At 39.7% G+C, this 27,294-nt stretch overlaps 1 protein-coding gene across 6 annotated transcripts in view; it reads right to left on the bottom strand.

Moving 5' to 3' along the window:
* The window catches only part of IKZF1 (IKAROS family zinc finger 1), a 100,314-nt gene that overhangs the window by 59,939 nt on the left and 13,081 nt on the right, over positions 1 to 27,294 (bottom strand). The window contains exon 1 of one of the 6 annotated variants that reach the window (XM_074546181.1): positions 10,502 to 10,668. The exons of 2 other annotated variants lie outside the window; for them this stretch is intronic. The gene's annotated coding sequence lies outside the window, so the exon portion shown is untranslated. Of the gene's footprint in view, positions 1 to 9,132; positions 9,926 to 9,950; positions 10,058 to 10,173; positions 10,412 to 10,501; positions 10,669 to 27,294 lie in introns of those variants that run through there. 3 more of the 6 variants (XM_074546185.1, XM_074546177.1, XM_026791801.2) reach the window with 3 other exon arrangements.

The following is a 27,294-nucleotide window of genomic DNA, read 5'->3' as shown; positions in this document are numbered from 1 at the left end:
CCCAATGGAGAAGTCCCATTTCCTGATTTCTTAAATTAGGAGCTAAACTACAAGGTTGTTTTTTTTTTTTTTTGCTTGTTTGGTTTGTTTGTTTGGTTTTTTAATGAAAATAAACTGGAGTACAGTTTGTTGTGGGGCTTTGTTTTTTTTTTTTTAATGGAATATTCTTAGCTTGCTTTCTTTGAGGTTGGATGACTCCTGTCTCAAAACATACACCCTCAGATCTCACATTAGGGTTTAGGCTTGAATTAGGTGATTTTAAGACACTCGGCAAAGCTGATCCATTTCACAGGGATGGAACATTGAGAGGAAATAGAGCTAGTGGAAAAGTGATGATGGAAAGATATTTTTTTCTTCCCAATAATTACTTAGAATAATTATGCGTGGTTCCTAAATGTAGATCAAGATCCACAAATTACACAAATTGATAAAAGCAGAAAATAAAATTTAGAAAATCCTCAAGAGTGTTTGAATCCCTCGCAGTGGAAGGGTAAATACTAATGAAATCTCAGCTAACTTCAGCTTAGGCCCTGTATCAGCAAAGAATATATGACAGGACATCTGGCACCCCATCTCAGTTCTGCAATTGGCCATGTGTAGGTTTTGGCCCTTTGTCTGTTAAAAGTCCCACCAGACTTGAGCATAACAGGTCTTGGGCTAAATTTTAAATGCTAAGAGTAGAATGTACCCTTTTGCCTTTGGTATGATAAATCTATGAATAGGAAACCATGCCCTGATTTTTCTCCCTTTCCTCTGCTCTAGAATCAGCAGAAGCAAGAATTGTCACAGTCTAGAAAATAAGAGATCTTATGAACAGATATGAGAATTTGCACTGAAGCATCTATTTGTTATCAATTTGTAAATCAATAAACATTTATAATGATTTATCTAAAAGAACAATGTTTCTGACATAAAACCCTAAAATTACGGTCTGTTTTGGTTTGGCACTAAAGAGATGTTTTTTAATTTTTCACTGTTTAAGTTTTCCCCGCGAATCAAATTTGTCACTAGCATACACTAGTGTGTATGGCTTCGTTGTCTTCAATGCAGTCACATTTCTTTACATTTTCAGCTAATTTAAGAGCCCAAAGTTAGAAATCAAAAGCTGGATGGGGACCCGACTGAAACAATCTTGCTTTCAAATGCTGAACCTGTCTCACTCTCATTTATGGCAGGAAAGGGATTAGCACCTAGGTGATAATAGATAATTCTTCTATTTAGGAATACAAATAGCTTCAAAGTTTGGCCCCTTATTACAAGAGCTACAAATTAGATAAAATTCCGGTCAAAATTGATAAAATTATTTCTTCAAGGCTATTCAGATAAGGAAATCTAACCTGTATGCTTTCCTCTTCAGACTAATGAATACCAGACTCAGAGATGATGCTACTACAATCCTTTGGAAAAAGAATCAAAATATTGCAACCTTAAATTACTTGATAATCAACACACAACCCTTCTGAAAGGTTATGTTGATTTTGTTTTAAATAAGGAAGCATCTAAGTAGCCATGATTTTGGATTAAAGTTAGTCAGCATTTTTTCTGAAGAAAATTCACATGTCATGAATTTCCCTCCTTTCAAGTTTCTCTACAATATAACTTATGCTATGTCTTAATAATTTACCAAAATACACTCCATGAGTCACTGGAAGTACTGCTCCATTTATACCTAATGTAAATTACAACCAGAAGTGGGTTTAGGACCTTTTAGAATTACAGGTGTAAACAGGAAGAAGTCGTTATAAGATCAAGATTTTTTAATCTTTCAGAATACAACAAATTAATTATTGGAAAATCTTGGTTTATTTTTTTGTCTCCCAGCAAATTCAAAAGTAAACCTCCTTGTTAAGAAAATGAATGCTTAGCATTCATACAAGACTTCATCAATTGATATAAAGCATGTGTAAGCATGTCAGTCCTTCTACAATCCTGTTCTCTTAGGATATTGAATGATCCCAAGATTAGGCCATTGATGTGATTCAATGGAATGACCCAATCCAATGCCAGAGACTAGCAATCCTTTTTCTCTTCTGTGTTCCCTGAGCTACCTATGTACTGACTTCTCTGGGATGAGATATGCCCCACACTCAGCACAATGGAACCTCACAGTAAGGAAAAGAAATCACATGTGTTGATACTTGTGGAGCCACTTTGGTCTTACACCAGCACACCGAAACTCAGAGCTGTCCTTCCATCTACAGAGAGCTCTACCTCCAGTGCTGCAAGGACTCCACAAACGTACAGCAAGCACAGCCAGCTGCGTGGTTCCTGGCAATTCTTAGGTGTAGCCATGCTGAGCTGACAGAAAGGTGCCCGAAGGAACACTTCTGTCTTGAATGTGGCCCGCAGAGGCAGGTACACTTCCCTGAAACCTCAAAGCAGAAAATAAGCACTCATAAAGTCTTGAGGAGAGGAGAAATAAACTTTCTACAAGGGAACTAGTGCTCTGCATATGCTTTTGCAAATATAAAAAGTGAGGGGAACATGCATTCCTCAGTGGTGACAACTCCTGGTTAAGTGTGGAAAACAAGCAACGAGGCAAACCCAAGAGTTACTTCCACAGCCACCTTGAAGAAAGCCCAGCTGTGCAACCCCCACTTCTGTGAGCAGTCCCATGGCAGGAAAGGGACTACTCACACTGGTCACTGGAGCAGCCGGCTCTGATGGAGCACTGGTGTGTGAGCACGTCTCGTGTCTGTGGTCTCTGACAGATCTCATTGGCTCCTCACCACACAGGCTTCACCTTCAGCAAACTAAAACTCCAAACCAACAACCAAAACCATAAAACCCCAATCCACTTTAAAACCTAAATTGAAGCTCCTAAAATGGGTCCTAGATGCAACCACCCAAGACACATAAAGATAAGTTTAATAAATTAATTAATAAAGGAAAAGGAGGTTGCAGCCCGAAAAACACAAAAAATTCCTATAGCCCTTGAAATACCTGACAGGAGAATTTTCATATTAAAAAACAGGTTAGCGGGCAATCATCATATATGTCTCATCAATCTTTTGGGGTTTAAGCTGGGAGCTGCATCTGCCTGCAAAAAGATAGTAAGCTGCATTTCTAATTGCACCAGAGGGACTCAACCTAATGGAACCAAGGCTCTTGTATCCATGGAAGTTATGGAATATAGGGCAACAACCAAGAGAAGAGGTGAATAACGACACTTTTGTAAAAGGATTTAACGTTTAGCTTCATTTTAAACCAAGGAGCTAATATATATATATATATATATATATATATATATATATATATATATAAATAAACAGGCTTATAACTTCATGTACGAATGTGCTAAATATGGTTAAACATGCAACAGGAAGACTGTTAAACATGGAAAGAAGGTAATCTGCATTGTGTAACCAATCTTCAAATACTTGAAGAAAACTGCTAGAATTCTACAAACTCATTTTAATTAAAAGCATTCAATATCTCAGCTAGCAGCAGATAATTAGCTTTATTATTGTAATTTTATATGCTACACTTCACAATCTCTGTGAATGACTCTACTTTAGAACCACTTTAATTCTATTTTTAATTTCCGCCTCATCACACAGCTCAGTGTAAATAATAACTACCAAGGTGAGGGGTGGTCCTTTCTGAAAACCGAGAGTCGTAATGAGCACTTCAATGTCCTTCCATTTTTGTTCAAAAAACCAAAACAAATACCTCCAGGTCTTTTAAAGGACTGCATTAAAAAAAAGATTAAAACTAAGTGGATCAATTTCTTTCCCTCTGCACTAATTCTGTATTCAGCATTTTCTACATAGTCAAGGGAGATGTTTAGTTTATTCAGTCATTTCTCTATTCCTGCCTAGTGTAAATGCTGGTTAACTACACGAATTGACAATACAATTATGAGCATACAGTGAAATTTCAATGGAGAACTCCTGTCTGCAAAATGAAGGAAGCACTGTAATTCAACACACAAGATTAAGAAAAGAACTCTGCTAACAGTGCAGATGTGAAATGTTTAAATGTCTGGCACATGTAAAATTAATTTCCGTGTAAGGGAACAATTGTGAGGGTGTAAAAAAAGTTGTCTCAAAGATCCTACATAATTCTCAGTCCTTTGGGAATTCTTTTTTCAAATCACTGACAAATGATAAAAAGTGCATCTTGTATCATATGTGTGTGTTCCATATGTGCTCCTCCTAGCATTTTCTCTGCTTGAGCTATACTCATGTAACAATTCATTGCTAAAGGAGATAATAAAAAATCCATTTTTTTATTGACTTTGTGTGCAAATTACTGGACTTGATATCATTGCAAATATGAAAAAATATTCTTCCTTCAAGTTTTTGAATTGCAACCAGAGTAATTATAAATTGTTTCCACAATATGAGAAAAATATGAAGGTAATTTTCCTAATTAAGGGCAAGTTTTATTAACTCATTAAACCCTGTCACCTTTATTCACTAAAAATCAAGCAGAAAAGTGGAATAAATTCACCAGGACAAAGAAAACGCACACACTTCCATCTTATAAATAAACTGACTATAAAAGGTGAGGGGTGTAAATTAAGGCACTCAATCTAAGAACACAGCATATTCTCAAGTGGCCAAATAGAGCTCTTAGATATTCTTCCAGAGCTCTCACTCAAGGGGAGGCAAACAGCAGACGAAGGGCTGTACTTTTTGTATATATCTATTTATCTGATTTAAAAAGCGTAGGATGTCTTCCCCACAGCGTATCTAAATATGCAATAGAGAGAACATAAAAGCACCTCTTCATGCCGAGAATTGTTATTGCTGAGTATACCCTACAATATATAAGCAGTCAATTTGTCCAAATTATAGAAGATTTCAGTAACTCTGCTTCATGATCACAGAGTTGCTTCCTAATTTCTCTTCAAACTGTTCAGGCTGTTACAAATTATTAAATGACATTACCAGCCTGAATAAGCATATTACAGATTGGTGTGGTTTTTTTTTTTTTTACCCTTAAATAACTCCTAAAAATAACTCCTAAAATTAAAGCAAATTAGTAAGTTCCTCCATACTATATATTTTAGTTAACTGACTCTGCTTTTGCAAATATTCAGGGTCCAATCCACTATGGTCAATTCCAGCTTTATACTGCAATTGCTCTGCTGTTCTCAGTGAGTTGAAACAAACAGAAAAATGAAGCAATTCAGCGGGGAATCTGATCTCTCTTACAGAGCAAGTTTCTCTTTCACTGGGAAAGCTAGAGCAAGTGGAATCAGAAGAAGAAATGTAAATATTTCACATGAAATAAGCAAAATAAGCAAGAGAAGTGGACAGTTCCCATGGCTTAAAAAATACGATGATTTCAGTGTGAATGCTCATCCAAACTTGCAGTCTGAATGGCCTTTGGAAGCATTTATACAGGAAGCATGAGTGTGCCATGAAACTCCCAAACCTGCATGGTTCTATCCCCAAGAATTTCCAATGGTACAAACAAAGCTGAGAACATGCATGTATCTTTTCAGAGTTAGAGCCTACTTTTGCAGCCACCACAGTGTTGGTGGTAAACTGCTTAGTGCAGAAACCCCCTGCTCTCTTCTTGTTCACCACCTAAAAGCATGGAGGAAGCTGTTCTGAAGGAGAAGGGTGAGGCAGAAGTAGTCGGGGTTTTAATAAAGATGCATTGCAACATACCATAATTTATTTTAAATTTAGGGAGCAAACAAAACTTTTGTTGACTTGTAGTTAGGTTTATATATAGATTGATAAAGGGACAAAAAGCCACAGTTGACCTTGGAAGAAGGGAGTTTTCCAGCTGAAGTCAGTTCACTTTGCTGGATAGCCACTGGAGAGAGAAAACTCCTGCAGTTACTTTGGATGAGTGGAAGGTCTTTAAAGTAGCCTCCTGTTTAAAAAAATGCCATAAAGCTGACATGCTGAGATGAGACTGTCTGCCTTGCCTCATATGGCGTTCACACTCATCTCTACACACTTTTCCACTCCAGTGTTGGGTGGGGGGAGCAAAAATAATCTTTGGATTACAGAAATAATACCAGTGAAGAATAAGTCTTTCCTCTTTTGACTCTTGCATTGAGTTGCAAGCATTTAAAAAGGCTTCCCAAAGAATTAAAGTCCCAGAAAACACCGATGAGAGTCCTTATCTTCCACTTCTCAACTGGCATAATGTATTCCCAGTGTTCTTTCTTTCTGAGTAATTTTATACGTGTTAGAAAAGTGGTGTCTGTCACTAGGGAGGGGAATTCCAGGGGAGCCAGCAGTGCATCCTGCTCTACTCTCATAAGGATGACAACATTTTCCAAAGATTCCATTATTGCTACACTAAATTCTACTATTTTACTATGATTTTTTGGTCTAATTCTATTACTTTTAATAATAGTAGAAAGTAATGACTGATCAAAATGTAATGAAGTACATATGTGAATCTTGACCAAAAAACAAAGATTACTATGGATCCAGCTTTTCTTGCACATAAAACAGGAAAAAAAAATCCCACAAGCCTTCAATGGAAGTTTTTCCTGACACAGAGCCACACAATTAGGCTGCGATCCATGACTTTCGATATCTTCTGGACTTTTTAAGAGAACATTGCCAAAAATGGTCTGCCAGAACAGCATACAATTCATTATGCCCTTGCTTTTTGTTGCTGAAATACAGACTGGACCCATTTCCTTGTTTTCTGCAAAATTGTGGTGTTAGTATGAAGTACCTTAGCTCAAATAAAATATGTCTGGAAATGTTTTTGGCTTCATTTTGGAGTTATCCAATTTTAATGATGAGAAGGAAGTTTGCATTGCTGTAAACTCTGTGGATTGGTTATCCAGTTACATTTCTGCATTGCTATGCAGTGGAAGCGGCAAGCAAACCAGGTTTTTGGTATTAAGGTCCACAGGGAAAAGGAAAACTGCTACAGTAATGCTGAGATGGAGACTATTGCATTTTTAAATGGTACACTGAATGCAACACAAATGACAAAGGTGTTGTCCATGTTTATAAAAGGGAGCAAGCGACCACATTATTCCTGGAGGGAGTATTGGCAGCTGGGAGCTGGGGTGGAAAGTCTGAGGTATATGACAAGCTTATCTCTCTAATGCAACTCAGGAGTTTGAGACCTACTAAAAAGACACCAAGGCACTTTTCTCACTTTTAGTTAAGTAGACACCCTGAGAAATACTCAGCTGGGATAAAGCATGCACATAGGATCAGTGCCTAAGCTTCTCCAGTTACTGGGAGCATAAAGGGCAAAGAGCCCTCTGCCCTGTCTTCCCATCATTACATTAGCCCAGAGGCATTAGTGATTACTCTTCAAATACTAGAGTCCATCACTCCTTCCTGACTCAATCAGGACACTCAGTACAATTTCATATTATGCTTCTGTGTTTCTATCATTTCACCTGGAAGCCATACCCAGTAGGTAGAGGACTCTTGCAATGATCAGTGCACTAGGTTTGAAGTCCTGAATGCTGGGAATGTCCAGCACTGGAATTACATTGACTTTAGTCTGGTCAGTCTTCTCACTCAGTGAGTAAACCTGATTTCTCCTTGGCTTTTATCTTAAATTTACCATATAATTAGGGATATAATTTCTATTTATATTTTTTCAAAAACTTGCAATATATAATGTTCTGAGTTTCACCCACTTTACTCAAAATAAAGGAAAAAAAATTCAAAAAAAAAAAAAAAACCCAAAGGAAAATACAAAAAAAGATCACCTGGGTTAGTCACCAATACTAAGATTTGTGAGAAAATCTTTAAGGTTGGAAGCAAGTCTGGGATAACAGAAACATGAACTACATAAAGTGCAGAGCTCTGCAGTATTTCGGACACTTCCCCCCCGCAGTTCTGCTACAGGCAGCTATCATAAGGACATGAACTGTTTTAAGAGTCCTTGGTCTTGCACATGGCACTTGGTTTCTCATCTCTTCAGGCTTCAGTTTCAAAGGCTCTGACAAAGAAGTAAGGCATACAGCCATGTAACTAAAACTTGGTAGAGTTTTGCTAAGGATTGAGGAGGTGGGCATATAATGCACTCCAAGCAGCATATCTTGTGGTTTTTATTCAGTTTTTTGACCAACATGAGTTAAAATCAAAGCAGACCATGCCAATGTTAGAAAGAAGCCTAACATCGGAGCAATAAAACCTTTTAGAAAAGAGACATAGTATCAACTACTGTGTCAGCTGTTATATTAACCCATGAATGGGGAATTTTCATAGTAACATGGTCAAAACCATTAGCACTTTTTGGACTTACATTTTCCCTCAGTAATGAAGAGAACAAAGAATAAATAAAGTTACCTAAGTACAGAAATTTTGTTCTAAAAATTCAGAAGCTAAAGGCATTACATCCTTCATTTTTCTATTTCACTAAGAAATAGAAACCTTAAGCTATGCAATTCACTAGCAAGGTGAGAGAGCAGTGCCACAAGCCACTCAGAACACGCCCCTGCTTAGCTGATTCAGATAAATTATTTCCAAGTATTTGAAAGAAATTTTAGTACTTACTTCTAAATGCAACACATCAATATGCTTTTTCTTTACATTTCAATGATAATTTATAACATTTAACAGCGAGTCATACTCCATGGTACTGCAGGGTGTGTGAGTTACAACTGATGTGAGCAGTCAACTGAAACTAACAAAGCGTGTCTTTTAAAGGGTTTGGACCCTACAATGCACACAGCTTCGAATTTTAAAACTAAACTATTTAAGTCTAGAAAATGGGTTATTAATGTGTATGCACAAAATATACCTAGGATTATATTCCTAGTTTATTTAATTTGAGTAAGGTTTGGACATCTGGACAGTGAATGCATATCGATGTAACCTTGGTAGCATCCAGATATTGGAAAGAAAAATACGTAGTCAAGAAGCTCTAAGTCCTAAGTTCTAATCTCTACACAAAGTCCTTGAAAATACCTCTTGCACTAAGTGAAAGGAAAAAAAAAAGAAAAGGAAAAAGATAGAAAGAAAAAGTAAAAAGAAATTACATTATATTCTTCTACAACAATTTCAATACTTTAAGCCAGTGGCCATCCTGGTCTAAAAATTCCCGCATCCCACAAAACATCACTTTTTTGAAATAATTTGCAATCATACACTACAAAATTTTCTGACACAGTATTATTAACTTTTAACAATTTTGGAAGCAGAATGCTTTTTACAATATCTGGCAGTGTTACCATACCTTCTAAACCAAGGTAGAAAAGCAATCCAAGAAGTAATCAGGTTTCTTGAAGCACAAAATTAAAAGTTTCCTTAGAACCGACTGCTGCAGTGGGAACTCATTTCTTCACTCACACAGTTTCTAACTAAGTGCATCTTCTTTAGCAACGACAGCGGAGCGAAACCGTCCCTTCACAGAGAGGGTAACTTTGCGGAGCAGGGTGAAAAAAACCCTCCAGCTGTGACAGGCTGTACGGCAAGGAGAAAAACTTCTGGTGCCACCGCTACTCGGAAGTCAGCAACTTCTCTAAGGCCGTTCCCCTCAAGCGCACTGGGGCTGATAATTTTACAATTTTCTAATAGTTTTTACGACCTCCGTATCTGCCTCCCCTCTGCAAACGCGGAACGCGGGCTTTGACTGAACCTAAGTGCTGCAGCTGACACGAGAACGCAGACCAATCCGCATTTGAATCAATGAACACCCCATCTCGGGCAGCTCCTCATGGCTACTCATCTCTGAAATTTTAAGGAAGCACTCTAAAACGCCTGGATTACACCCGAGGTGTATATTTGGCTCAGTGTTTTCAAATAAAAAAAAAAAAAAAAAAAAAAAGGCGTGTGGGACGGGAAGAAGGGGAAGAAAGAGATGGGGTGGGATTGGATGGGATGGGATGACCGGGCTCCGCAGTCTCCCACTTTACGCGCCCGGCAACTTCTCCGCGGCAGCCCCGGCTCCGCGCGGCCCCTCCTCGCCCGCGCCCCGCAGCCGCCGGGGCTGACGCCCCGCTCGCCCCGGGGGCTGGAGCCGGTGCCCGCCCGGGACCCCCCGCCCCTCGGTACCTGCTACGCCGGGGCCGGGGCGGGCGGCAGCTGTGGCGGCGGCTGGCGCCGCTCCATGTGCCGGCGCTGCCCCGCGGGCGGCGGCTCCGCGCCCGGTCCCTCCCCCGCCGCTCCCGCTCGCCTCCCGCCCTCCGCCCCGCGCGGCCGCCGCCCGCTCCGCACCCGCGCGGGGCTCGGGACGGCGGCGGGCGAGCGGCGGCCCTGGGCACGCAGGGACATTCACCTGCGGTACCTGCTCCCGGGGCGCCCCGCCGGCTGCGCACCGCTGGAAGCGCGGGAGAGGGGCCGGGCTCCGCGCCGCCCCACGGAGGCTCCTGGGGCCGGACTCCTGCGGTGCCGGGACTCGGGTGTCCCCGCACGGCTGACAGCTACCAGGCACAGCGATAGGGCTCAGAGTCACACACCGTCAGCTGCAGGCATCCACCTCCCGAGCAAAGGGGTCAGATCATCCTTCTTTACTTCAACCTAGTCTTTCCCATCCCGTGCAAAACGCGTCCCGCGCTTTTTGTGCGCTTGAGTTTAACCGCCGCAGCAGAACTTAAGTAACTTACTTAAAATCGGTGGCAGAGACAGTAGCTGAAACCCAGACCTAACTCTTCAGTCCGGAGGGCACGTCAAACCTGATGGAAATTACTCATGCCTAAGAATTAAGCACATTTACACTCTGTGGAGGATGAGGATCTAATTTTTTGCTGTGCTTCAGTTCCTCATCCTCAAGATGTGGATAACAAATACGTCCTTTCTCACATCCTACCTTTATCTTTGCTCTCATATGACAAAAGTTTAGGCATAGCTTTATGCATGTGTATAATCTCATGGATTAAAAAAAAAAAAAAAAAAAAAAAGCTAAGCAAGTAGGCATTGGAAAGATCAGGAGCTTAGAATGCAAGCTTTTTGAAACAGAAACTGTTTACTACTTCCTAAAAGTTTGTACTATAGAACAAAATTAGGTCTCCGAGGGTAAGTTGGACTTTTTTTAAAAACAGAAATAGTAAGACTGTACCCGGAGATTTATTTCAGGCACTCCTTCCCTCAGAGAAGTTCTGCAGATGTGACTGCTTTGTGCTTCACAAACTGGGATAGTATCTGGGTATGTGTAAGATGAGACCTGGGGCTTCTCAAGTTTTTGATTTTTCACACTGCATCTCTAAAGAGATGCAGAACCCTCCTTTTATTGTAACTTATAAGTAGACTTTATGGATCTGGTAGGGTTGAAACTCAGAGGCAAATTCTCATATTTATTCCAGAAGAACCCCATGTCTTCCAGCAGGTTTGCATACAGGGAATCAAGAGCATTTGATGAGTAGAACACCTGGCACTCCGAGGTAGTAAAAAGAAAGAAAGAGATTTACAAAAGATCCAGAAAAAGGTGCCACCATGTGCCTTGCAGTTAGTACTTTTCTCCAGCAATTCACAAAGAGCTCATCCTCAGCAGGACCGGGAATACAGGCAGGAAGAGCTTCACCAGACACCTTCAAAAGCAGAAGCTGGTTAACTCAAGGGAACTCAGCAACTTTCCACAGATATGTGCGTTTGGATGTTTCAAAGTAAAAGGACTGACACTCCACTGGGGAATGGCTCTCAGGAGCTATTTGCTGCTCTCCTGTGCTCCAGCTGCCACAGGGTCTGTGTGCTCCAGCACACCAAGGGGGAACTGATTGGCATATATTTTTAAAGGCAGATTTTACACTGCACAAGCCATGTCCCATTAAATACTTGACAAAGTTTTGAGGTCAAAATTGAGTCGCTAGACATGTGTGAGCTGAGCCTGTTAAAGTTGAATCTTGTGAGATGTGATCTTCTGCTATTCACTGTGTTTAGGTTTGTTAACAGCTCGTAGGAGCTCTCTATACTCAGTAGATGTTGTGAAAAATTCTTTTACCACCGGCACCCTGGAGAGTGACCAGCAGCACAGCACAGCAGCACTGAGCTCACTGGTCCCAGCTCTGTCAGGTGCAGCAAGCTCCTTGCTGGGCGAGCAGCAGTGGCCAGTGTGAAGAGACCTTCACTGTCCCGGTGCAGTGCCCCAAGCCCAGAGCTTGTTCAAACAGATCTCTTGAGGGATACTTGCAGATGCACACTCAGGTACTTGCCTGAGGAGTCAGATTCTACAATCCTCCCCTTGCGGTATTTCCAGTGACATTAGTGGGAATTTAGGATGAGCCAAAGTGGGCTGTAAAGGGAGAGCAATGTAGAGAAAAAACAAAAAAAGAGTGGCCTTAGAGTCGTCTAATTCACTGCCAGCTAAATCTTACAGCAGTTGATATCTGCCAAAGAGGCTTTTCCATTGCTAGATTTATTGTGGGAAGCATCTAACAAGACTGCACAATGAATGGTTTCTTTCAGATTTATTTTTAAATACAAATAGTAATTTGTATTGCAGGAGCTACTGTGTTTCTACTGCTGTGTATTGCCACTTCCCATTTATTGCTTTCCTGCAGCAGTCTTACCAGCCTGAATCCTCAAAATGGACAGCATGCCACGCTCATGCTGCTTCAGTCCATTACCAGGCAGGTGCTGATGATTAAATATAAAAGTACAACAGAAAAGATTTGCAAATTGAGAATCAATAAAAAAGTGTTAAACACAGAGCATGCATATTAGATGCAACAGCTGGAGTGTGCCAGGCAGGTGTTTCTCTTGGCTTTCTGTCACAAAATTTTTATTTTAGTTCTAATTATTCAGAAGGTTTGCTTGTGGGATCCTGAACTGGTTGGGTGAGAAGTTCTCATTCAGTTTGGAATACAGAATTTCTGATCAAGATGAGGATGGTGAAGATTTATCAGAAGCTTGGTGATTTTTCAGAGGTACAAAAGGGTAATGGATGTTGTATTCTACAGCCAGAAATCTCCCATGAACTACCATAATGCTAAGTGTGACCAGCTCATTTCACAGTCCTTATAGTAACTAGTTCCCTCACCCTGAGAAATCCCCCACTGGACTAGTTTCCTCTCAGAGGGCTCTTCATAGTTTGGAGTGCCAGAAATACTTAAAAATATCATGGACCTCACACTAAGTAGTTGATTGGCAAGTATTTGAATATTACTTAGTAAATACAGATCACTGCTCCAATTGCACATAATGTCTAACATTTAATAGACTTTTGTTTAGAATAAAACATTTGATCCATTAAACTGTAGTCTCAGATTTTTAGCTTTAGAAAAGAACTCTGACCTCTCAGCAGAGCTCTAATGCTTTTACCTCAAAAGCATCTCAAAATTCCACATTCTCCTCTCCTTACACATCACAGGAAATACCACCTGTGCTGTGGACATATAAATAGAAAATATCCCCACCAAGATCTTCTTTCTTTCCCATCAATCTGTTCATGTAATTTTCCTTTCTTCCTTGCTGTGCTGACTCCTCAGGCTCTGTTACAACATACTTACTCACCTTTCTCCCAATTTATGCTGGCTTCCCACTGTCCTTTACTTGATCTCTCCCACAATTCAAGTAGCTCATTTATATATAAGCATTTCAGACTTTTTTTCCCTACATAATTTCTTTCACCAACTGACCTCCCTGAACTCAACTACAAGTCCCTTTCTCTCTCCAGGCTGTGTATTTTTCCACTAATTTCTACCATTCTACTGTTTAGTCACCTGTGTAAGATTTGAAAGCCCCCCTCAAATGGTTTTCTGCACCTCAGCCTCTCCACTCTTTCTTTGTGAGCTGCTTACTGAGAGGCCAGAGAATCTCTTTATGCCTTATAGACACTAACACCAACATGAGATAAGTAATTGCTGTAACAATGCAAGGAAACGTGGCTGACATGATCAGCTATGTGAGATTTTAATCTGTGTGTAGGTGAAAGTTTGTATATAACAGTTTGTAATCAGTGATTTTGTTAACTTCTTTCCTTTTAAGGAATAGTGTATGGGAAGAGAAGGGGGTTTGTTTGTGGATTTTTTTGTTTGTTTTCTCCTTTTTTTTTCTTTAATGTAGAAGAATATTTTATATTAAGGAAATGTAATAGGCTGAATTCCTATGACTACAGACACTTCTGGCATCAAGGAGAGGTGCATATTGTATGTCTGTTGATTGACTGATGTGTAACCATGAAGCTGAATCACAATTGCTCTTCAACCAGGACAATCTCAAGTTTTCATGGATTTATAATTTATGATAATCAAATGCTCTGGTTGTGGGTGTGCATATGCACACATCCATTTACACATGCACAAAACACTTGGGAAGGGACATACCAGAGACATCATCAGTCCCACACATTCTGTCATATCACTGTTCAAAAAGCATCCTTTCTAAAACTTTCTGCTCATAGCTGCATCTGGACCAAAGCTAAGAACAAACTCAGGAAATCTCATTCACATCCAACTTATTATCTCCTTGTTTTGCTGGTTGATCTCTGGCATTTTCACTCAGATGGCTTTTGTAACCTGAAGAATCTATTGGAAGAACAATTGGCCTTTGGGTCTGCCCAAAGTATGATGGAGATAGGAACCAGGCACACCACCATTCCATTTCATAGGATTGACACACTCTAGTTATTGCTGTTTATCTTTAGGCAGTGCACAAAGGTGCTAGGTAATAGGTGTCACTTTATCACAAGCTGTTAGCTTCCCAGGAAACATGAATTGCCCAGTCTGTTGAGTAAGATGGGGCAATCTTGATGACAGGCTAATCAGTTTTGTCAGGGACTTGGTTACATACAGCAATACCTCGGTGTCAAAGGAAGACAGCAGGACACAACTTCTTTCTACAATAGGAAAGTTCTGACTACAAAGGACTGAGACACTGCTGTCACCAACAGCACCCTCAGCTAGAATAAAACCAGGCTTGCAGGAGTGACACTTTTTGCTTTGAAGACTACCCAGCAATGACTTTGCATATAGAAACATGGCATGTAGGATTTAGTCTAATGTAACTGAAACCAAAATTCAGTCTCTCTGTTTTGAAATACCCTCTATGGCCTATGGACAAAATTTTGCTGCTTCAGCTATTTTAAATGAAAAGTTTAGTTTATGCTTCTTTTTTTTGCAACTAACTTTACATAGAACATATTCAACATATTGAAAATTCAACATCCATTTACATCTGGAGACAGCTACTGAAGTGCAATAGTTACTCTAGATTTCTAACAAAACTAAGAACAGAAGTGCTTTGTTCAGAATTACAAACATAAAATGATTTGATATTTCTTTTTCTTAAAATGCCTCAGAAGAGGACCCCAGTAATTTATGTAGAGTGTGTACCTAGTAGTATGTTTCAAGTATGTATCTGCAAGGTTTCCAGAACTCTTCAATCAGACATGAGGGAAAACATGCAGTGTCCAACCCAGGGCAAGAAAGACAATGAAGGGACTAGAACACCTCTCCTATGAGGAAAGGCTGGGAGAGCTGGGGCTGTCTAGCCTCAGAAATAGACAGCCCAAAGGGATATTCATATCTAAATACATGATGGGAAAAAGGGAGAAGAAGCAGCCAGGTTCTCCTCAATGGTTCTCACTGCTATGACAAGACAAAAGAGGTGAAGGAAATTTCACCTGAAAGCAAAGAAGTACTTTTTTTACTCTGAGTGTTCAAACATTTGAACACGTTTACCAGAGAGGTTGTGGAGTCTCCAACTGTACAGATATTCAAAACCCAGCTGGATTTGGTCCTGGGTAACCTGCTCTGGCTGACCCTTCTTCAGCAATGGGGGTGGATGAGATGATCTAAGGAGCCTGGGATAAAAAAAAGGCAATAATCTGTTTTTCAGAGACCATTAAATATACATACAAATTTTAAAAGAAAAATGTTGTCTCCTGTTAACTTTTCTGTTACTGATCCCTTCCAAACTTGTACAGTTAAGGCTGTACTTCAGCTTAAATTTCTCAACTAATTTTCTTCTCAGAAAAGTGCAGTAAAAGTAATCTATACAAAAGGAGCTGAATTAAGAGGGTTTATCACACAGTTCCTTTGGCTATCCATTGCATCTGAGGATCAAAGTGTTTAGTTTGTATACCTTTTGCCCTTTTTTAAAAATATCTATTACATGGAGGTGCTAGAGCTGTCTGTTTACAAGATGAAGATCACAGTGTTTATGACTTATGTACTACCCAGGCAGAGATGAAGATGCTCCTGAACCCAGTCAGACACTGGATCTATTCCAAGAAAGCATTGTTAATCAGGCATTTCTCCACTAATAGAGTTGTGTAAGGGCTGACTAACATTTCTCTTGAGGGACTACTGCCAAAATTATACCTACATGAGAAAGTAACTGGAAGTAGGAAAAAGATATAAGTCCATTTTTGCATGGCCTTAATCTCGGCTTAATTAGGAAGAATGGTAGTTGGTTGGCAAATGGACACTTCACCTTCTTCCTCAGCTATTCTTATGATTACCCCCTAAAAATTTATATGGGCAGATAAAAAATCTTTAAAAATCTGGTGGATTTTCTGGCAAAGGTGAAATGATACAACTCTGCTGTAACTTCAGTGCTCTCTACTAAGAAACAGAAAGCAATGAAGAGTTGTGTTAATGAACTGACGTACTGATCATAGAGATTTACTTTTTCATTTTCTTTTAAATCCATCTTTTAAGGTCTCTTGTCTATTTTTTCAAGTCACAGATCTCTAATGAAGTCAGATTAGAAAGATTCAGAAGTATGTTACTGTCAATTTTCAGAAAGTAAACTATTAACAGCACTGCTAATATTTGAAGGATTGATTCAACATCACTGCACACAAAATCTTCAGTAACAAATCCTAATTTTTTAAGTTAAGTTAACTTACTACTGATATATATTTAGTGAAAATCTCTGAACAATTGCATTGCCTGCTGTTTCAATATTCAGTTGTTTTATTTGATTATGTGAATCACATATGGTTGTTTCTGAACTGTCCAAAAATGGCAAGAATATTCACCTTTTAGTGGATCTTGTACTCATTCTGTGACAGATTTGCTTTCACTGAACATTTGTATGAAAAAGTTTAATTCAGCTTTATAAGTACATTTGTTTGGCCCTAGAAAAAAACTCTGGTGTCCGTGAGATCTGCGATCTTCTACAGGCCCCACCTGGCTCAGGATGTTGCTCATGTGCATAGTTAGAGATTAATTATAACTTCTGATACCTCCTGCACTTATGAGAAATATCTTGAGGCTAGAAAAACAAACCTATTTTAAGTAAGATTATCTTCATGGCTTCCTAATCCAATGTATTGCAATATAGCTGAGAGGGTACATGTCTCTGGATTATTTTATTTATAGTTACTGATGGCAGGTAGGTGGTCAGAGTGCCATTGTGGTACGAGTACCATTGTGATCTCTATCGCTTGTTCAAAACCTTTTGTATTTAATAGCGGTTCAGAGTTTCTGTTAAGGAATCCAAGAAGGAGATGTCTTCTATTACTAACAGAGATAAAGCAAGCTCTGGAGACCACTGCTGCATTCCAAGCAAGAGGATTGGATAGAATTCACTGTGCAGTTTTAAGTGAACCATTCAGTGTCTTTGTACCATAGTTCCTTGGAGAAATGGCAATGTTAACACTTCTTTATTTCACAAGGGTATTCAGAGAACACCATAAACATTTTGAGAATTTCAGAAATTGTGGTAAAGGAATCCATTATGAGGGCATGTCTGCAGGGCAGGCAGAACCTTCTCTGCCTTCACATTGAGCTGGCCAGATGACAAGCCAGCTATGAGCTTGTGATGGATTAACGTTGTCTGGCTGCCAGGTGATCACCAAGATAGATCCTGGCTCCCCTTCCTCAGCAGGACAGGGGGAGAAAATACCAAGAAAAAAGTCATGGGTCAAGGTAAGGACCCAGAGCTCACTCACTGACTACCATGATGGGGAAAGAGACTCAGCTTGGGAAAATGAATTTGTTTCATAGCAAATTAACAACAGAGAAGAATAGGAAAAAAAAGCCCCCCCAAAAAAAAAACAAAAAAAACCCAAACAACAACAAAAACACCTAAAATCCACCTCCCTCCATTGCTTTCTTGCTAGGCTCAGCTTCAATTCTAATGCTTCTGTGTCCTCCCCGCTGAGTGCTGCAGAAGTTTGAGGAATGAGGTTTGTAGTCAGCTCTTAACACTTCATTTTTGCCACACCTTTTTCATCACACTGTTCCCCTGCTCCATGGAGTCCCTCTCATGTGAGGGACTTCACTTCATCTACTGCTCCAACATGGATCTTTCCCATGGGTTGCAGTCTTTCAGGAGTGGATTGCATCAGATTTGTTACCCCATGGGGTCACAATTCCTGTCAGAAAACCTGCTCCAGTGTGTGCTCCTCTCCCTGGACTGCATTTCATATCCTGCCAGGAGCCTGCTTCAGCATGATCTCTCCACGAGATGCAACTTCTTTTGGGGCACATTCACCTGCTGTGGCATAGGGTCCTCCTTGATCTTCAGGGTGGATATCTGCTCCACTGAGATACTCCGTGGCCTTCAAGATCATGCTTTGCCATGATCTTCTCCCTGGGCTGTTGGGGAACCTCTGCTCCAGCACCTGGAGCACCCCTTCTTCCTTGTTCACTGGTCTTGGTATTTGCTCCTTCTCTCACATTTGCTCACAGCTTTCTTACGTACAATTCCCTAGTGCTGCCACCAGTACTGCTGATGGCCTTGGCTCTGGCTGGCTGGAACTGGATCTGTCTGACAAGGGGCAGCAGCTAACAGAAGACATGGCTGCAGCTTCCCCTCCCTACCAATGCCATGCCATGTAAACACTGATGGTAGCTTGAAGATTGCAGCACAGCTGACTCCCAGTGTACAGCTGCTTACTCCAGTGGATGCACAGCAGAGGTAGGGAACATTGTATCTCTTCCCTTCATCTAGGTAAAGGGATGCCTGTTTGGCAGATAAGCAGTATTTTACACCTGGGCTACTACAAGTCTGTACTTCAGATTATTGATTATTTTATTTGTTATTTGAATTACCTGAATGCCAATATGAAATGCAGATGCCATTCAGGGTCTAGGAGCCCATCACGTGTGAGGCAGTGTGCAAACAGTTCATGACCTATATTTAGTCAGACAACAGATAACAAACAGCTACACACAGCTCAGGGAACTCAAGGAAGAGGTGAGATCCTATCAAGCAAATAAATAGGCCAGGGACTGAAGTGCAGCCTCACTGTAGTTGCTATCAGGTTTTGTATTATTTGTATAGTTTCTCTTATCCCACAGATAAAAACAGGTTCAAAGGAGAAAATTAATTATCTGGGGTAGAACATACAGATACATCCTTTCCAGCTCTCCAAGAAGAAAATTTTGATTTGAAAAGAGAATGAGCAGGCTGGAAAGAGTGGTCAGGGACACAAGACTCTTCCAGCAGAAGTAAGTAAGTATTAGATTAACTGAAGATGGAGAGCCTGGAGTGGATAAAAACTCCCCAAACCATGTGCTAAGGAAGTGATGTTCCCAGAATTTTGAATGCACATGAACAGGAGAGGATAGGTTTGTCTCTGACAAGGATGAGACACAAGGTAATGAGAATTTATACATGAATTACAGCTACAGGCAGGTTTAGGAGGGGCCTCACCTGGACAAAGCCATGCTGAAAGGATCCACAGCTTTCAAGCCCATTCCTAAGATGAGGCTATGATAAAGGCTTTTTGGAGGGAGGGTCATCTTATTTATTCGGGTCTGAAGAAACATGTATTAGACATTGAAATTATGATGATGATTCTATTGAGAATACATACTAAAGGTGGGACTGTCACAGCAGCTCTTTGTCCCATGCCTGTCCCTTTCCTGGGTGTGTCCTTTATAGAGGGTGCCTCAGGAGACTCAAGATGGAGATGGGTGATATTAGGGTGAAATTAACCATAAAGAAAACATTTAAATAAAAATTATTAACCCACTGTTAGAGCTATTATGGGACAGAAAAGAAATGTCAGAGAAAAAAAATGTGTACCATGACTGCCCCATTACACTATAATTAGTTTATCTTTGTATAATTTATGCTTAGCTCTATGTCAATGAATTTGACAGAAGAAGATCCTGGCCTGCAGCAGGGCTGAAAAAGAGAGGAGCCCTGGATAGCAAAGAATTTTTAAAGGAATTATGTGAACTGTGTCCCATCCTTAGAAATTAAAAGGAAACAGCTCCTTTTTGTACAAGTTAATTGATATCAAACTAATAATAAACTAGGCACCTAAATATCTATGCTTAGATTTCCAATTTTACCTCCATACAGATAAAAACTTCTAGGAGGAACCTGGAGTATTTCTCACTGCTTATATTACATAATCAGTCTAGTGTCTCTTGATAGGCATCAGCTGAGTTTAATGAAAAGTATTATTTATCTCAAGGGAGGTGAACAATTATTCTTTTTTCTGGTTCTCTAACTCCTTCTTCCCTTTAGAGACTAATATTTGACTAGAAAAATAATCATTAAGAGAGTTTATGCTGTTAGATGGAGATCTAGCCCAGTTACCTGACTTAATGACACAAACATCCAGTAATATGTATATATTGATGCCTTGAAGTGAATACCAGGATGTTTTGTCCTGCAAGGTAAATATTGATCAACATGTACAGTGTATTTTTCCTTTGGATCAATATGCCTGTTTCTTCTTAAATCAATAAGTACTTATTTTTACATAGAGGAAAAGTTTGTCTCATAATTGGATAAAATTGGGTATATAGCAAATGAGAACATTTTTCTTGCTTAGCTCCAACAGTTGTAGGGCTCAGGGTTCTAAAAAATATAACCCAGACTGAACATGTAAAATGCTGCATATGAGGTTCAAAAAATACTATCACTCACATCTGCTGAGCCAGTATAATACACATCCACGTATATGACCCAGTTTTTTAGTCAGTGAACAATGGTCCTTACTGAGCTCAGCTGAAGCAGTCAATATTCCACATTAATTTATCTGCTTTTTTGTTATTTTTAACTTCTTGGAGTATTTCTCTGTGTGTATGTCTGAAAAATAGCTACAAATTTCCAGGGAATCCTGGGACCTGTTTTGTTATCTTCAAGCTCTGTGTCTTAACTGTTGCTTGCAATTGATGGTTGCAATGGAGCCTGACTTTGAAATAAGAAAGGAGATGAGAATTTGACCATTATTTCAGAACCACAGAATCTGCAGTTTCATAATTTTTCTTCTATTTTTCTTCTATTTTAGAAATACTTTTTGAAATCATTTGCCAAAAAAAGTTTTCCTGACTTTGTTGTTCTTGTGGTTGCCACTACAGGTTAGCATTAGTTTAAAAAAACAAAAAAAACCCCAAGAATAAAATCAAAACTCTCAAATCCCAATCATAACTAGATTCCACACTTCAGTAAAGCAAAAAGGCAAACTAGGTAGCTATAAAAGGGCTAGTTTGGTCTACTCTAAGAGAGATTTTTTCTTGTAGATCTCAGACTGAAAATGGTAATATTTCAAGGGAAAATTAATCAGGAAAAAGTTAAGAATGCTATTTAAATATACAAAACTGAACAAATTAACCACCTTTATGGGTACTCTCTCAGTGCCTCTCCTTCCATGAAGAATTCAGAACATGAAGAAATATTAGAAGCATTATAATATTTAAAAATTTAAGAATAGAAATGCTTTACAAAAAACAAGTAACTTCAGATTATTAACTACATTAAGGCAAAGCAAGAAAAAAAATCATGAACATGCACAGCTTTTAATTTATCTTATGAATAAATGCATAATGGAATAATGTAATAAAATGCTACTTGCACCCTCTAAAGAACTGTAGTTAGGGTTCTCATTTCTCTCCTCCTGCAGAAATAGTTAAGCAGAGTCAGAACGTGTCTGCTGAGCTTGGCTTTTGAGGAGGAACCTCACTTTCCAATCTCCAGTAGTGCCAGGTGAAAATATCTTCCAGTTTATCAGATACCTTTATACCACTACATACTGACATTTGTATCCCTCAAGTGAGTTAAGATCTCAGTGTATTTTAAGTAGTTTAAATTGACTGTTCTGTGGCAAATTAAGACACTTTTGTTAGGATTAATTTGCCAGAAGCTTGCTATTTTGGCCAGGGTGGAATTTTCAGACTGCCCAGAGGAAAGCCAGTATACAGTGGCATGGACTTCCAAAATTCAGTTAGACCATTTGGGACCATTTGGGAAGAATAGTCTCCAAAAACACTTTTTCCAGGGAATTGTTAATACCTTCCACCCAACCCATTTTATACTCTGGATTTCTGGGCTCTATGTGGGACTACTCAGGACTAAGCAATCTACACACCCAGTCTCCCACTGACAAGGGAGGTGGAGGTTGAGTGGGGGAGAGTTGGCTGCTGCTGATGCAGTGTAGGAACAGGGACCTATCCAGCAGCCCCTAGTGTGAGTGGAAGAGGCACACATTTGGCAGCCCTAAAGGTAAATCCAAAATACTGAGAAAATTGTGCTTTCTTTACTTATTCTGAGGCAGCTGTAGCACTTGGTCACCATTGCGTACAGCTGCCTGACCGAAATTACTGCAAGCTGGGTGTGCACAAAAATGCTTCTATTGCATCCTTATATTAATAATTTAATATCAGATGGCTTCAATTTTACTTCACTGTCACTTCTGTTTACAATTTGCAAAGGTGTAACAATTGCATATTGGTTTGGTGTGACCTCTGCACTCCCAACAGACCGCTTTTCTTCCTATATGTCCTGCAACTTCCCTTCACCATTCCCACAGGCACAGGAATTTTGCAATTATTTTCCTCTAATTCTTCCAGTTTCCCCAGGAGCTCTGTCCACCAAATCTTTCCTCAATCTCCCTCACACCCATTCTTACTCCCTTCATTACTTGTGCTAATCCATCTCCCCTGTTCCCATGCCAATTCTACAGCAGGCTTTCCCATTCTTGACTTCCCTTGCCTGGCTAGTTACCTCCTACATTTCCCCTTTGTATCTGACCACATTGAGTGTACTGTCTGCAAGCACTGATAAGATTTCCTGTATTCCATTTCCACCCTAAGAGTGTCTAATCTAGTTTCTGCACCTTTTACTCCACTGAAATTGGGAACAGCTGAACTCGGTCAGATCAGAGGACCATCTAACCCAATATTCTGTCTTACACGGTAGCCAAGCCAGATGCCTGTGAAGTATAATCAGTATGGGCAAGGATATAGAGATATCCTTTTCACCACCCCCAGCTGTTCTGGTCAAAATCTCTAATGATCACTTTACAGCCAATTTAACAGCCAGAATTTGTTACACTTTTCCTTCTTGCCCTGTCTGCATTCTTTAACATTATCTCCCTTTGTCTTGATGGCTTCAAAACCAGTGCTGACTTTAGATTCTCCTCCTAGTTTCATTATGATCTTTGGAAGTTCCACTTGTTCTTTAACCTTTTTCTTGGGCAGACTTCTGGGATCTGTCCTAGACCTCTTCATCCCACACTTCTCCAAAATAAGACAATGTAAGGTACTTTTCCAATTAAAGTTTTAGCTAGCAATTCCATACTCACAGACTGTCTAGTTTCTGTAAATTTCTGTTCAAACTGAAAATTCAGCCTTCTCTAACATGCCTTTGAGAATACTTCTCTAAGCCCAAGTTCAACAGTGCCAAACCAGATGTCACTTCTCTCCCTTGGGTTCTGACCACTACCTCCTTCTGAATAATAGTATGCAAAATCAGCATCCTGCTTCTTTTCTCTCATTGTCACCCCAAATCCCCATCCTGAACTTAGAACTCTCTCATGTTTTTCACATTCAGACTATTTCAAACACTTGAGAACTATTTCTATACATCCAACAGTTAACAGCTAACTCTGTGTTCTCATCCCCTTGTATCTTGATTACTGCAAAATTCTTTCTCATAAATTATTTTTCATCATGACAAGCTCCAGTCATGATCATTCAGAATATGGATAGAGGGTTTATTTTGTTGTCCTACCCCTTTAAGCAAGTAGAATCTTTTCCTAGATACCTTCATCCACAATTCATTCCATCGCTTAAAACAAATGAATCTGAGGGTTTTTTTGAGACCTTTCTGACCTATCAAAATGTAAGATCTTTATTGCCTATCAAAGTGTAAGCTCTGATATTCAGTGGGCCTTTGCAACCTGCCTCCACCAAAAGAAACAATATCTTTTCCAAACACGAATCTTTGCTCTCACCCATGTTGCTCCTCACTGGGAACACCTCCCAGTCTACCATTTCTTTTGTTGTTTGGAAGTTTTCATTCTCTGGCCTTGAGTAAGCCAGAATTAAGGTTTCTTAAAGCTAAAAACAATATCCTGTTCTTAATAGGCATAGAAAGACTGAAATTTATACTTGTAATATAGTGGGGGAGGCTTCATGTGGACTATAAGATGGCTGTTTGAAGAATAAACTGGAAATTATTCCCCATCATAAGAAATCAGTGAACATGAGTACTTTCAACACCAGTGTAGCCTTACTTCTCTTTGTAAGATATCAATTCTTTCCAACACTTATTGACAGAGCCAGGATTTTAAAAGCCCTCAATACAAAACAGTGATGATAAACGCAACAACTGGAAAAAAAAATCTTGACTTTACATTTTTTTTTTCTTGTAATATGCAGATTACCTTCTCAAGAAAGTGAAATAATAAATATTTTATACTAGTATGAAACCAAATTATATGAAGTTCCCTTCCTTTTTTTTTTCAGTTTGTGAGTGTGCTACTTAGTAGTCAGAAAGAGGACAAAGCTCAAGGCAATCAAGAAAAACGTGAATGACAGTGAACACTGCTTGGGACAGAAGATGAAGCCCCCAGATCCTTGTCCCACCACTGCAAGAATCACTACAGTAGGATGAGAGAAGCCAATGCTATCTTGATTAACTGAGTGTGTAGAGTTTTGAGGGGGTTGCTTTTCTTGGAGCACAAACACAAAACACAAGATAGAGGAAATCATATCATTACCAGCATGAGCCTGTGGTTTGGAAAGATGAGCGGTTGGCTTCTGACAGCTGCAAGGAATGATGGGGACTCAGATATGGCCAGCCTGTCACATTCTCCATATGCTTTTTTGCAACACTTCCCCCCTGCCTGTACCCCATATTTTTTTAAATGCAGTAAGCATGCTGTTCAAGAAAAATGAATTACATAGGTATTCCCTCACTCAGCTATCAAATCCTACTCTTCCAATCTACTAAATAAAGAAAAGGGCTGTTGCTTTCATGAAAAAAAGGGTAAAATCATTTTCATGCAAGCCCATACTAGAGAATCAGGAAGGTATTCATTTTATTTTGTGTATCTAGACAGTGATTTTAATGTTATGCAAATGGAGCAGGCAATTCCTAATCTATCCTGAAATGTATGTGTCAGAGCTCTTATGTAGTGCAGGTTACTGATGATAAAAACAAGATGTGTTTTTATACAAGGAAGGCACACGATTACCAGCTTTAGAATTTTTTCTTTCATTACAAATTTAAAATAGGACAAGTCAGTGCAATGGAAACTGAGGGATACCACCACAGAAAAAGCTAGTGTCTTTTCAGAGTCAAGTTTGACAAGCATTGTTTGCCTCTCTCCTTGAAACCAGAGCAGCTAGATATAGTAGCAGTCTCTTAGACTTTAAAACTGTTTAAGAAAAATTTCTATTAATCCTTAGTGCACCAATGTTCCTCATTTTTCTTTCTTTTTTTTTTCATGCAAAAAGGAAACTTATCTAAAGAATGTCTCCAAACACTCAGTTGAGTTGAGGTTGTCATGATAAGGCAATCTTCACATCAGGATGCTTTTTCAGAGAGGAAGAAGCAGCTCAGACAGGGTCCAAGCCTCAGACCCAACTGTCAAGGAAGCTGATGCACAAAATGTCTTGCTGTTATATTAATAGATAACTTAGCAGAACAATCCAGACTCAAATCAAGACTCCTCTCCCGCCTCAGTCTGGCAGCCCCTCAGTATGTTTCCCCAGTAAGTCAGCACCCTTTTTTTCTTTTCCCCAAGCCAGCAGTTAAAGACCATGTGCACACTGTGCATCCACAGAGATATCCCTCCTCTGCCTGAGCAAACCCAGATTTACTTGTGCACCCTGCTGGTTGAATCCCTACATCTCCTGTGCACTCTATTGTGTCAGGAAAAGCCCTCGGCTACAGGACCTGGCTTCAAGCCTCTTCCCCACTTGATGAAAGCTGTTAGGATTTAACAGGCAAGACAGAGACAGCATTACTCCAAATGACCAATGCAGCAGCAGCTCAATCAAATGACCATGCTCTCTTACTACAAATACAGGTTCTCCTCCATAGGCAGAGGGGAAACTTAAAACTTGGTCTCCTAGAACTGTAACAGGGACAATCAGATAAAAATCTGTGTGGGGAGAGCAGGAAGCAGGGTGAGAGGAGGAGCTTTTGCTACGTTTTATCAGGAAAGAAAAGCAGACATTGTAGGTAAAACCAAACTATCAAAGTTGATTTCAGGGCCGTGACCATCAAATATCAGGTTGTGTTTCCCAGCTGAAATGGATGAAGAAAAGGACCATAAGACAGCCATGAGCAGAGCTGTTTCCCTTGTCAGGCAATGACCTCAGTGGATTTGGTTTTCAGAAGTTTAGCAACACTGCCCAGAACTGTCTGTGGCTTCTGTGCTCAAGTGACACTGCAGTTTCCCCCTAAAACTAAGGTTGATAAACCTCTAGGTCAATTTAGAAAGCTTCCAAAGGGCTCTGACAATATCAGAGACAATTCAATGCTGCTTTTAATGCTCCTGGAAATTGGCCAGCACATCACAGAGACAATAATATTTGCCCTAAATGGCAGCACTCCAGGGAATTTCTCAAATCATCATTTTTAACTCAACACTGGAACATCTTTGTCTTGGAGAGAATATCCAAAAAGGCCAAAGAAGCCCCAGGATCTAGATACAGATCTCAAATCTCATTTCTAACCACATGAAAAATATGTATTCAATTCCACCTTGCTTTGTTATGAGATAAACTGGGAGAAAATACACAGAAATATCAATATAGACAAGGCTTCACTTGGAAGCAATGCCAGGTGAAGGATGTTCTTCTTGTAAGAATCAAAGGTAATTTTATTGTGTACAGTGCTTCTACTACATGGTACAGTATATAACTATAAGCAGAGAAGATTTGAGCAAAGTTAAAAGGGATGATGAGACTGATCACCCAAGACTGACTAGAACCCAACCCAAAAACACCCAAAGGAACAAACTATGCAAATAAAGATCTGGAGCACAAAAAACAAGGAAAACATCTCAATTTTTGCAAATTGCTTAATGTATCTGACATACAGACAAGCCATCAGTTGGGTCTGTAGACCGGTTCTCAGTCAAATTAATTTGGTTTTCTCATTTTTTCCCTTTTTTCCTGTGAGTGAATGGAAATGTTAATTTCAGAACAGATTCTGTTTCTCATTTAAGTCATCTTGAACCCTTAGTTTGCTTCAATTGTCCTTCAAAACTAGGTTTAAACTGAATTTATGTATCCAGTGTTTACTGAGAAATGGTAAC

This window comes from Zonotrichia albicollis, chromosome 1 (assembly GCF_047830755.1).
Source record: "Zonotrichia albicollis isolate bZonAlb1 chromosome 1, bZonAlb1.hap1, whole genome shotgun sequence".
NCBI lineage: Eukaryota > Metazoa > Chordata > Aves > Passeriformes > Passerellidae > Zonotrichia > Zonotrichia albicollis.
This window is presented reverse-complemented; position numbering and strand designations above follow the sequence as displayed.